Here is a 13535-nt window from a genome sequence, read left to right as displayed (position 1 = left end):
GGTGGGTCCTCGAGGACAAGCACCGCCCCTACGGGGCTCTGAGTGGAGCAGCGCGACCTCCCGCTCCTCCCATTGGCTGATTCAAACGACAAATATCCTTTGCATTGGATACTTTCGCTGCATGTTTCAACACTTTTAGCATATAGTTCCCCGCCTCCTTTAGCAGGCTCGGTTGAATTAGCACTGTTAAGAAAACAAAAAGAGGCCCTCACGTTGGATGCAAGTTGAATTCAGTGTTGGTCCCAAAATACCATAAAGCAACATTGCAATTCTAAGTTACAACGTGCACAGACATTATGTATATGTAACGATCTACTATAATATATTTCAGGAATCAGGTTGACTGTGGCATTGCTGATACTGAGACTTACCTTCTGCTGCAGCATGAGATGCAGGTTTAAAACAGATGTATCTAACGCGTTACAGGTGTAAAGTGTACTTCAGGGATAAATGTCATACAGTATTTTTTTCTAAATCTTCAGATTTTATGTGTATATGGGTAAATAACCCCTAGGACCAAATTACACAGGTTTCACTAACGTGATTTGGCAAACAACAGTCTTTATTAATCTAATCCCATTGTGGCAACTGTCCCTTTAAATCCTACATCTAAACAAAGAAACCACAGTGCATCTATAAAAGATGGATATCGATGATATCATATAGCTTCCTCTTTTGATAAGTTATTGATACGCTAGCGCCACATATCAATATTTTTATTTAAACAGTTATGCACAGATTCCGGTTTCTTCTTTGTCATGAAAATAACACAATTTCTGTGTCAGTTTACTTTTCCTGATACATGGAGTAGTCAACTAACTGCATAGTCAGACAAATTCAGTGGAGTCAATAAGCTGCGTATGTGACACAAATATAGACATTAGATGCACAATTGCTCTCAGGGACTCTTATAGTAAGTTATACTAACGCTACATTGTCGGATACCCCTGATATTTATCCATGTAAACATTGACAAACTCACCATGTTATTCAGAGATTGTAGTTTTATGGAAAGTGAAAGAGCAAGCTGCAAAGCCACCAGTCAAGCCTACAGCAGATCAGTGCTTGATAGTTAAAGGATGCTTTATTTGTGAAGAAGTGAGTTAAGCTAAATATGACAGCAGTGAACTGAGCCTGGCAGTCTGAGTTGTACCATACAGATGTTAATGCAATAAACTAGTGGTAAGCACTGCTGCTTCACAGCAAAATGGTGTGGAGCCTCTTTGCAAAAGTCCCATTTCCTTTAATTTAGGTAACAATATGGCATTTGTTCTGCAACTTGCATGTTCTCTCTGTTTAATGAGCATCACGTCCCTGCATGGTTGCTAGAATGCAGAAAAACTATGAAAATAATGTCTCTGCACTTTGGCATCCTTTACTTGCTTAGCAACATGACATGAACATATTGCATCAAGGACATTTCATATTTTGCCGATTTGTTGTTTGGCTGTTGCTGCTGTAATATTTTTTGTAAAAACTGCTGATGGAGTGTGATGGGATATGCCTTTTTTCACAAGCATCTAATGGCCCTAAGTAAATATTTATTTTGTGTTATGAGCCTTGTGGCTTTAAAGGTGCAAACAAATTAGATTAAATCAAATGTAAACAAAAATATCACACTTTTTCAAAATGATCTACATGTAGCTTTTGCAAGATGCTGACCTAAAGGGAATAATAAAAACTAATTGAAAAAAAAACATTATTTAAATTGATTGATTGATTAATTCATTCATCAAACCTTCTACACACACACACACACACACACACACACACACACATTAGCACTGAACAGATAGTAAGGAATGTTTCACAAGGTACATTTTCAGGTACAGTTTAACTGTTGAGTACTTCAGTTTCAATATGAACTTACTTGAAATTGTTCCAAAAACATATAGTTGTGCTGCAACAATCTTTTGCTGAAAATTCCAGCTGAGTTTGGAGGCTCTTTTTTTAATATAAATTTCAGGTCCTCCCACTCGTATGGCTGAAGTTCGAGTTGGTTTTGTCAAATTGCAGGCTGTGCTGAGGGCTTATTTGTAATGAGAGTTATTACCACCATGCCATGCTCTGTCTGTGTCTCTTTATGTCAGTGCTGAACTGTTAAAAATGATGGGGCTGCTGGGGTTTTGAGAGCTGATCAGAAGTTGATGTGATGAGAATGTGTTAAAATGCCTGCACTGTCTCTGCCTCTCTGTCTTCTTCCACCTCAGACAGACCAATGCCTCTATGTTCAGGGATGATGCCGGAGTGAGGAGCAGGTATGTTGCCATGACAACCAGGGAAGGGACTCTCGCCTCTCTCTTTATGGCTTCACACTTGCCCCTGGATCATTCTTCAGACCGAGTTCTGCATTCTTCAAGCCTGCAACAATAGAAAATTCCTTGAAAAAGGAAATTCCCCAAAAAGACATGTTTATTTCATGCTTAATGACTGATTCAAAGTGTGTACACTATCACTTTCCAGCAGGTAGGGAACTGTGCTGACATGTAGCTAAAAGCTCAGATTAAACAATGTACATGCAAAAAAAAACCCATTTAGCTCATATCCAACTGTTGGGGTGTGAAAAAGTTAATTTATCTTTCTGATAAAACAGAGTTGCAGCCAGACATGATCAATTGTCAAACTACCATTTCCTCACCTGTGTTGTACTGCCACCTTGTGGTTTGTAAATACAACTGCAATGCAGCAAGGAGAAATGCCTGCAAATACAATCTTATTTAACCCAGATGTGTTGAACTCTAATGGAGGGATGAAGGGCATTCTTCCTATATATCCCCACATTCAGTGTTTCAAAGATGACAGTGGTGCAGAGTTAGTTTGCGAGTACATTCTCTCAAGTGCTGTGCTGTATTAGTACAGAGGAGTGCCCCCATTATTTGTGAGGCCACATTACCAGATGCCTCACACCTTTTCACTCACTCCCATTCTGATGAAGTGTTTCGAAAAACTGGTTCTCCAATACGGCACTGCCAGCCTGACCCCACCAGTTTCCACAGAGCCAACAGATGCACAGAGGATGCCATCTTCACTGTCCTCCATTCAGCCCTGACACATCTTGAACTTAATGCCTACTGTACACCAGGATGCTGTTTGTTGATTTCAGCTCAGAATTGAATAACATCTTCCCCATGTAACTAATTGGCAAAGTTAACACTCTTGGCTTGGCTTAACACTCTTTGCTCTGCTGCTCTGCAGTGGTGGAGGAAGTATTGAGATCCTAGAACCAACACAATCATGTAAACTATTCCAATACAAGTAAAAGTTGTGCTTAGCCGTAAAAAAAGGGTAATAAAATGCCGGAGAGAATGAGAGATGAGAATGAGATGACTACTTTCATCAAACACTGCAGTGCTCCATAACACAGCATCAATTCCTTAAGTGGAAACCCGAAAAATAAAACACACCCTTTCCAAAATTAGAATTATTATCAGCTAAATGTACTTACAACCTACAACTCTGCATCAATATTTAATATGTAAACAGCATTTTACTGTTGTAGCTGCTCAAGGTGGAGTCATTTCTAACTACTTAACACAGTCAGCAGTTTAGTCCAGGGCTTCCCTACCTAAGGGGCCAGGCCCTCTCCGAAGGGTCACAAGATAAATCTGAGGGATCATGAGATGATTAGTGAAAGAGGACAGAATTTAATAGAGTACTGATACACAGAATTCGTGTCTGTGTGGGTTTTCTCCGGGTTCCCTGGTTTGCTCCCACAGTCCAAAGATATGCTCATGTTAGGTTAATTAATGACGCTAAATTGCCCGTAGGTGTGTCTCTGTTCGTCTCTATGTGTCCTGTGATAGACTGGTGTGCTGTCCAGGGTATACCCCGCCTCATGCCCGATGCCAGCTGGGATCGGCTCCAGTCCCCCCACGACCTCGACATGGACAAGCAGTTGAAAATGAATTAATTTAAGGCCTTGCTTTAATATGAGTTTTTCTGTGAAATATTAGAGCGTTTGACCTCTTTGTGCCTTGGACAGTTACTGAAATGACTAATCTGTGAGGTTTGGAGAGGAAATCACTGTTTGGTAGAACTTCTGACAACTTATAAACACACCAGCTTTTTTCACAAGGGCTCAGAAACCAAAAAGGTTGGGTGTGGTCTATTGTCTCACACCTAGGAATTTATTTACATACACTCTTTCAATATTAACACCATCTATCTTAACATTTACGTCATTTTTTAAATTACATTTTCCAAACAGCATGATTTTTGTTTTGCTTAAATTCAAGGATAATTTATTATTGTCAATCCAGCTTTTTAATGTGCTCATTTCAGATGAAATTAACTCCAGAAGCTGCTGCAAATCCTCTCCCATACAAAAAATATTTGTGTCATCTGTAAATAACACAAATTGTAGATTATTTGAGGTTTTACATATAAAATTTATGTAGAGAATAAAAAGAATTGGCCCCAACACTGACATCACAAGCAATGTCCAAACAAGATGACATGTATTCACCCATCTGCGCAAACTGTTGCCTGTTTTGTAGATAGCTCCTCAGCCAGTTTAATACAACCCCCCTGATACCATACAGTTCTAATGTATTAATTAATATGTTATTAATCTGCATAATTCTTTTTGTCCAGGGAACACCATCACTTTGGCCTCCTCTGGTGTTCCGTTCAGCTTTATGAAGATTTTGCAGTTGGTGGTCTACGTGGATTATATTTTATTTTGTTTCTTGATGAATCGTGCTTTCTTGGCAAAATCTGCATTTCGTTTTGTAAGGTTTGCGTTGATTTAGATGTCTGTCCCCTTTAGTTTCAGTGTGGTGACTGCCCATACAAACAAACAAGGTTTGATTTGTAGCCCCATTATAATCAAGTCATTCATTCTCGTGTATTGCTCCAGATCGGCTACTTTGCTCCCCAAGAACATGATTTTCTTGTCCTTCTCCTCGTTCTCCAGCCTCAATGCCTTCACCTCGGCTACCAGGTCCAGGAGAGATTGCTGCTGCAGCCTGACAGCAGTAATCTCCCCCGAGAGAAAGTCGAGTGACGTCTTAATATCCTCGACTTCCTCCATCGTTAGTTGTTTTTCCAGCGGCATAGTGACTCTGTCACTGCCGTACCTGTGTCACTCACAGGTACCTGCTCGATACTGCTCCACCGAGCTTGTTAATCCTTTTGTTCGGACTGATGGGCCATTTTTGAACAACCCCCACACACACCTACAGTAGATTAATATCACTTTAACAACAGATCTCACTGTGTTTTCACTTCATCACACTTCACTGCAACATTTTGGGATTGTGGAAATAACCTAACATTACAGCGTTCAGTTGCAATTTGCAAACAGAGCAACAGTAGCGTTACAGGGTCTGTGTGTGTGGGCAACCGGAGCCCGCCACTCACCCGCCGATTAAAGTAAACTGTCTGACTGGAGTCAACTGGTTGAAAATCATCAAAGTTTCCTCTTCATTGAATTAGAGATAGAGAATAATAATCTTTCCTTCCCTCAAGTCCCCCAAAAGACTCTTCACTATATCCATATATACGGTATATATATATATATATATATAGCTTCAGCTTCAAGGGGTGACAGGGAGACGTCCCTGACACATTTACTCAAACAAAACTATAAAGACTGATCAGGTAGGTAACAATATGTTTAACATTCATTGAAAACTAAACATAGAGACATTCATGAGGACAGCTAACGCTACCCATTCTCTTCCTGTTTATCCGTCATTACAGCAACCGTCCTCCGAAAACCTGAACAGTGGCGCTCGGTGAAGTGAAGTTACAAGGGGCTGCTTTCAGCTCAGGTGCTGAATGTCGTGCTGTTGTGGTATAACAGTTCTAGTTAACAGTGAACACATTGCACCGTTTTGGCTTCTGTTGTGGAAATTATTTCTTCAATAAAGATCAACAAACAGGATCAGCTTTTTCTCCGTGGTTTATTTTGACAAAGTATTTTCCTCTGCAGACAAAAATATGTTCATCCCTGCCTCCTCAAAAGCCAAGAGTCCAGCAGAAATGACACAGATCGAAATCGTGCCCAGTCTTTTAGAGGAAGAGACAGGACGCGCTAAGTCTTGGTTGGGTGACGTCTTTAGACCAAACAAAAACATGCCTCCGACATTCCAATTCTGAACATTCTGAACCTCTCTCATCACAAGGTCTCTAACACAGGGTACAGATGCACACATATGCCATTATACCATTCAAAAGGCAGTTATTTGTGTTATCCATTAAGAAAGTTAGATAGAGGAGACACTGAACTGTGTCTGACCTGACAAAACTATGATTATGAATTTCAAATATCCCAAATTCCCCAGAACAGTCCCCCCTTTGAACATTTTATGTTCACTACAACAGGAAATTTGAAATTTATCTAAGGGCTAACATAGAATGTATCAAAACTAGAGAAAAAGCTTTTTATATTATAGATGAATTAAGGTGATTTGGGTAAAAACAGTGATTGGAATAGTCACAAAAGGTAATTATCATGTAATAAATGAGTGAGGGGGAAAGGGACAAACGATGAATAGCATAATACAGTTAAACCCCTTTCTTTCTTTCCCTACCACAGGGCACAAATTGACCTGATGGTTTGAAACCTCCACCCTGAAGGGGAAAAATGATAAAACATGATTAAAAAAGGAGGTGCGGATACAGCATGTATCTGGCCAAACTTCTAACCACAGGGTCCCCACTCACCGTCACCGCTCAGCTACTTTCTAATTCCTACAGCCCCCTTGACAAAGTCGGTTGTCACTCTTCACCGGGGTTGAGACGAAGGATCTAAACTATCCCCCTTTGTAGCGGTCTGGTCAAGCTGTAGAAAGTAAAGGAGCTAAGGTCAGACAGGCAAGCGTTCCTGAGTGAGACAGTTTGCACACAATTACATGTCATGGTTTGCACAAAAGGGTGAAGATTTGTATTGTTGTCATCACGCATGTGGTTGTAGTGTAATCACCCTCTAACATTCACATTTTGTGTTTACATCAGTTTGACTCAATATCTGAATCCAAAAACGGTGGTACCGACAGATCTTCATCTGGGGTCATGGTGATTTGTGGGTACTTTCCGTGGCAGAGCTCACTAAGAAAACCACCAGAGCTCGGCAGCAAGGCAGCACGCAACAAATTACCAACAACATTACCACCGCCACAATCAGCACAGGGAGTAGGAATCTGACAGCGGTGGTTTTTCATCCCCCCATCGTGAGCCAGGACCAAAGGTCCCAGCCGTCATGAGCTTCTGAGTCTTTGCTTTTCTCTCTGTGCAACAGTTCGTTTAAGTGGGCGACAAAGTGAGTCAAGTTGTCACCTAATGCAGGCATATGGGCGCAGCATTTTGTCCCGATAATGTGGCACACAACCCCTTTAGAGGCCAGGCTGTGGGTGTGTGTGAGGTTCAGCCGGCCCAGGTAAGGGCCCGCGTTCTTGCACCCAGGCTTGGTGTAGGCAGCATTCCATGCGCTGCCGCACGTGGCGCTCACTGTCTGGTTGCAAAAGGACGTGCCCAGATTTTGGTCAAGTGGTCCGGCACTTTCTTACAAGCACACAGCTCCTCGTTGCTGTGTGGGGTTTGTCGTCATACTGAATAATGCACCTGACTCAGAGTAGTTGTGATGTTTCTGATTCTGACTGTCGATCCCTCGTAGTTGACGGCGCTAATGTTCAGAACCCCCAACCAGGGAGCGAGGCCTGCGATGGTTTGGTCCACCGACTGCACTGGCTTGGTAAAGGCAATCATGACCCCCCAGAGTTTCAGAAACATTCAGCAGCCAGGGGGCCACAGGCAGTGCCAGGCCCACACCGTGAGGAAGTTGGGCACAGACATAGCAACTGTCATTCGTCATCAGCCTAGCGGTTAGAGCCACAGCTCGGTACCGGGCATTCTGCTCCGGTCGGGTGACCAGGCGATGTCAACGGTGTGTAGTTCCTGTCCGTTTCAATCTACATTCCCGCGCATCCACATCTGCGTCTAGACACTGTCGCCAACCAGAGTAAATAATAGCGGCCTACATCCCTTTCGTACAGCCGCCCCAAAACAGCGGTCGCTGTTTGCACCAACGAAGGGGTAACCATCCTAGGAGGGTGTCGGTTGATCTGCATCGTCTGGTATGGCTGGAAGGATGACAAGGCGGGCCACAGGCCTGGTGTAGACCTTGTCCTTTATCATCACGTCTGCAGATCTAACATGACCATCTGCACTAGTGTGCAACTTGATTACACGTCCGATAGGCCAGAGTGCCCTGGTAGCTGGGGGTCTACCATCATGACTACATTGTCCTCAGCGAGGTTGACTCAGATGGCGTGCCACTTCTGGCGAGCTTGCATACCAGGGAGATAGTATCTAATGAAACTTGACCAGAAATGGTCTGTCAAGATCTGAGAGTGTCTCCATATGCGTCTGCTTAAGAGCTCAGTAGCTGGATATACTACCTGAGGAAGACACTTATCTCGCCGCCCCATCAATAAGAGACTTGGGGTCACAGGGTCCGGATCTGCAACGCTGGACGATACATAACCAAGCGGCTTAGAGTCGAGAAGGCCCTTCACTTCTATTAACACCGTTCTAAGCACCTCCTCAGACTGTGCCTGGGCCCCCACGGTTGTGTAGAGTGCCTGTTTGACTGAGCGAATCTCCCTCTCCCACACTCCTCCAAAATGAGGAGCGGCAGGTGGGTTGAAAAGAAAGACTATCTTCTCCTTAGCAAGACTCTGTTGTAGTTCCGGCGAAAGTGCTACAAAGGCCTCTCGTAGCTCCTTCTCTCCCCCTCTAAAGTTCATTCCTTGATCTGAGAAAAGCTCTGCTGGAGTCCCTCGGCGGGCAACAAACCTCCTCAGAGCCATCAAAAAGGAGTCTGCGTCAATGTTGGTGAGGAGATCTAAGTGCACAGCCTGTGTGGTGAGGCACTTGAAGATTATCCCCCACCTCTTTTCGAGCCGACGGCCCACCTTCACATGGAACGGCCCAAAGCAGTCCTTACCTGTGGAGTGGAAGGCTGGCTTGAAGAGGCGACGGTGAGCGGCTGGTAGGTCAGCCATCTTGGGGACCACAAGTCTGGACTTCCAGAACTATTGGATGCAGGGTAGCGTAGTCCAGCTCCAGTGATCTCCATGACCTCCCACCAACCCGGATAACTTTATCTTACTCGTAGAACTCTGGAGACAAGGTAAGTAAACGGCTACTAGACCGAACAGGTTTACCAGCTCTCAAGAGGCACAACTCATCTGGAAAGCTGTCCTGTTGGGCTGTTGGACGATGAGGGTCTCGGCTTTCAGGTAATCAGCAGCTGTAGGACTGCTGTGCTGATCTGCCGCCTCGTGAAGCTCCTTCACTGTTAGCTCTATGAGCTCCTTCCATGTGCTACACTTGCTTGCGTCTTGGGTTAGGGGTTCACCAACTGAAGATGTGACTCCACAGAAGGTCGACTTCCTGAGTTCCGATACTTCTTCCTGAGCAGCAAGGGGAGGGTTTTCTGGCCACTCGTCCCGGGCTCGGAAGAGGAATGGTGGGCCCTGACTCCACCTGTTGGGCTCTGCAAGATCTGTCAGGGTCTTTCCTCTTGTGATATCATCTGCAGGATTCCTCGCTGAATCCACATAGCACCACGTCCGGAGATCTGTGAGCTCCTGGATTTCAGCCACCCTAGTACCTACGAAAACCTTAAAGCGGCAGGAATCGGACTGTAGCCACATCAACACAGTTGTGGAATCAGTCCACAAAGTGATCCGTCTGATCTTCAAAGTGAGCTCCTGCTGAATCACTGTGGCTAACTGCGCTCCTACCACTGCTGCACAGAGCTCCAGTCTTGGCATTGACAGGAGACGTTTGGGTGCCACTCTCGATTTTGCCATGAGGAACGCCAGGTAGGTATTGCCCTGATTGTCCCCTGTCCACAAGTATGACACAGCCCCATATGCCTTTTCGGAAGCATCACAGAATATGTGGACCTCACGAGTGACGCTGGCACTGTCCACTGCTTCAGGGGTTTAGCACCTTGGCAGGCTGATGGATGGTAGGACATGTAATTCCTCTACCCACTCATTCCAGGCATCTAGAAGCTTTTGGGGGAGGAGGGGATCATCCCATTCTCTGTTTTTGTCCCAGAGACGCTGGACCAGAACCTTGGTTCTGGTTGTATCAGGCAAGATGTACCCAAGAGGGTCATACTGGCTTGCCCGAACCTTGCACACATTCCGCATGGTCGGTACATCACACTCCACTAGCCGCTGCTTGTACCCTAGGCTGTCTGACTGGAAGCGCCAACTGAGCCCGAGTGTCGATTCAGGGACCTCTGCACTATCTTGGGTTAGCCAGAGCTCCAGGCTATCTGATCGGGACTACTTTGGCAGGTGACCAACGTCGCTGGGCTTGTTGCTGGCCCACTGGCGCAGTTCAAAACCACCAGAGGCTAGGAGGGTCCTCAGCCTGTCCGTGAGTGCCCTGGCCTCCACTATCGTCAGTAGACTCTGAAGGCAGTTATCCACATAGAAACATCGCTCCACTGAGGACCAGACACTGTCTCCAGGCTTACTGTGGTCCCAAACATGCTTCTGCAAGGCATAGGTCGCGCAGCACTGACTACAAGTGGTACTGAATGGTAATACCTGCCACTCAAAGACATCTGGGGGGTCGTCTCTTCTCAGGTTGCGCCACAAAAAACGCAGTAGAGGCCTATCTTCTGGTAAGAGGAGGACCTGGTAGAACATCCCTTTTATGTCACTGCTGATGGCCACGGGATGCTCTCTGAAACAAAGCAGCACCCCAAGGAGTGATGCGCCTAGCGTCGGTCCGGGCAGGAGAGACACGTTGAGGTTCAGGCCTCTAAACTGGTATGTGCAGTTAAACACAATGCCGTTTTTCCCATTATGGGTCACCATGTGGTGCGGAATGTACTACGATTTCCCCTCTTCGCGGAGTGCATTAGGCTCCAGTTTGAGGACTGAACCCGCATTAACCAGCTTCTGTATCTCAACTTTGTAAGCTGTGGTCCGCTCTGGATCTTTGGCCAATCTCCTCTCTGTGCTCCGAAGGCTAGGCATGACTGCCTCCTTGGTGGCATGTCCCTCTTACGGAAAAGTGGTGTGGCATAGCGCAGTACTCCGTTAAGGTCTACACGTGTTGTCTTCATATCTAGTAGATTGACCGCCTCTTGGTCCTGTCTAGTCGGGGTCACTATTTTCTCCTTCCTATATGGCAGTGCATCAAGCTGCCACAGCTTCTCAACGTTCCGGAGGAGCTCCATGTTGGCAGGGACGGTGGACGTCAGGAGACACTGCTGCGGCCATAGTTGTTGCTCCACTAACCGTGCCGGGCCTTGAGGCGTCCAACCCAGTCTAGTCCGGATGGCGACTGGTCCACCCGGGGGACCCAACTTCACTGGCTCAATGGGGGTTGGTGCCTGTACCTATTCTGGAGACTAGCTACAGGATAGGAGTGGTCAGACAATCCCAAGCGAGCAGCTGTAAAGGCTTGGTTTATGCAGAATCTCTTCTTGGGCTGTGAGGCAGGAGATACACTGAATGATACAGCCGCTCCCCTGAGGACCTCGACGTCCTGACGGATGGTTCGAAGAGCAAGATCTTCTGGCGTCCCCTCTAGTCCTAGCTTCTCTGCTGCTGCGGAAAGGAGCATTGTGCGCTCAGACCCATCGTCTAGTATGGCATAAGTGTCCAGGGTGCGCTTACCATTACGGAGGATCACCTTAATCACTTTTAGCAGCATGCGGTTGTGGTCCGTTGGTCGATCTAGGTAGAGCACCTTGGTGGATGTGTTTACAAGGCAACTTGTCTCTGTTGGTTCTTCCTTAGGCGCTCTGCTGTTTATTTCATGGAGTACTTGCAAGTGCTTGCCCTGGCAGAGGCCACAGAGCTTCTTAAGGGTACACTGTGCGGCCTGGTGGGACCTTCCGCAGCGCCAGCATTTGTTGTTGGACTGTATCCACTCAGTGATCTGGGTTTTGGTCAGCTCCTGGATGGCTGAGCACTGATTGAGGTAATGTGCTTCATTATCACAGTAAGGACAATATGCCTTTGCTTTAGGCCTCCTCTTATCCGAAGGGGTGGAGGGGGTGGTTCCCTGTTCCACTGCATCCTTTGCCCCATGGAAGACAGACGTCATACGATTTGCATAATGCCCCTCTGACCTCCGTCCCTGGTTTCCTTTCTGCCCTTTGTTAGTTGAATTGCCATCAAAGTCTTGACACCATGTCTCACACTGGAGCCAAACTGCAATGTCCTTGAGGGTGTATGTAGTTCCTGGACTGCGAAACATACAGCGCCGAAAGTCTGACCTCATTTCCAGCGGCAGCTTACTGAGCAGGCGCGCTACATGGGATCCACATCGCAACTCAATCTCACCCGCTGGACCCAGAGTCTTTAGCATTCCCACCAGCGACTGAACCCGTAGGGCGAACCTCTCAAAGGCGGCGGTGTCACCCCGACAAACATCAGATGAGGTCATAACACTGTCTATCCTCTTTAATGCAACCTGGTACTGCTGCCCAAACTTCTCATTAAGAGCAGCCATGGTGTCTGAATACGGAGTGGGGGAATGAAGGTAGGAATCCGCCACTAGGCACGCCTCTTTCAGCTTCAGGTGATCTGTTAAGATCTGATATTTAAAGAGCTCTGTTGCATCAGCTGGTAACAGGTTCTCTAGAGCAATCTTTAATCGAGCTAACTGACTTGGATCCCGCTGAGTAAAGTCTGGTACAGTGGGCCGGGGTCCCCTGTAAGATGACTCCGCTCGCGGGGGGTCCCTGTAGGACTGCCTTTAGGAAGGCTCTGCGGGCCTTAGCTGAGGTTCAGGTGCACCATGCATGAGGAGCGCTGGTTGAAAAGGGGCCCGTTGTGCCGCTGGTGTATCAGCCTGCAGGCCAGGCTGGTACTGGAATGGTGTGGATCTGGACTGTGGATTAGGCTGCTGGGGGTCTCCATAACCCGGCTGCTTAGGGAGCTGACCCACCTGGTATGGATGTCCCCTGCCTGGAGGAAGAGCACTCACTGCTGCTGGCCTGTTGTGGGCCTTGGCAATAGGGGGGTTATTCAACCTGATTTCCTGGAGCTTGTGCATCACCTGGTCCAGGAGGCCTGCCACCTTATTCCTCTGTGGCTGCTCTTCGGGCTCCAGCCATTGTGGTGGGGGTTCTGGGCATTCCTCTTCTTCATATGGTTCTCCTGCTGAGGGCGGAGTTTCAGCAGGTGGGGCTATGTAGTCAGGCCACTCACCTGCATCTGGCTGTTGATCCAGGGACCTCAATGGGGTGTGGCTAACTGTTGCTGCCTGTGCTTCTTGTAGGCTGCGTACTGAGTCAACGAGCAACCTCATGTCCTTTCTGAGTGAGTGAAGCTGCCCGAAATCCCTATGAATGGCTAACTGAGCTTCACAGAGCCGTTCGTTCTCCTCCCTTATTGTGTCCAGATCCTGATAGGAGCCAAAGGAGCTATACTGCTCTTCCTGAGTTCTCTTACCTTGGAGGCGATAAGGTGAGAGGTTAGGGGGGAGTGAGAGAGGTCATCTTGGCTGCTCCCTTCAGGTGATGATACTCATCCTCTTCACGCCCATGT

This window comes from Echiichthys vipera, assembly GCF_963691815.1.
Source record: "Echiichthys vipera genome assembly, chromosome: X".
In the NCBI taxonomy this organism is placed as follows: Eukaryota; Metazoa; Chordata; class Actinopteri; order Perciformes; family Trachinidae; genus Echiichthys; species Echiichthys vipera.
The sequence above is the reverse complement of the archived record's forward strand: the minus strand, read 5'-3'. Positions refer to the sequence as shown.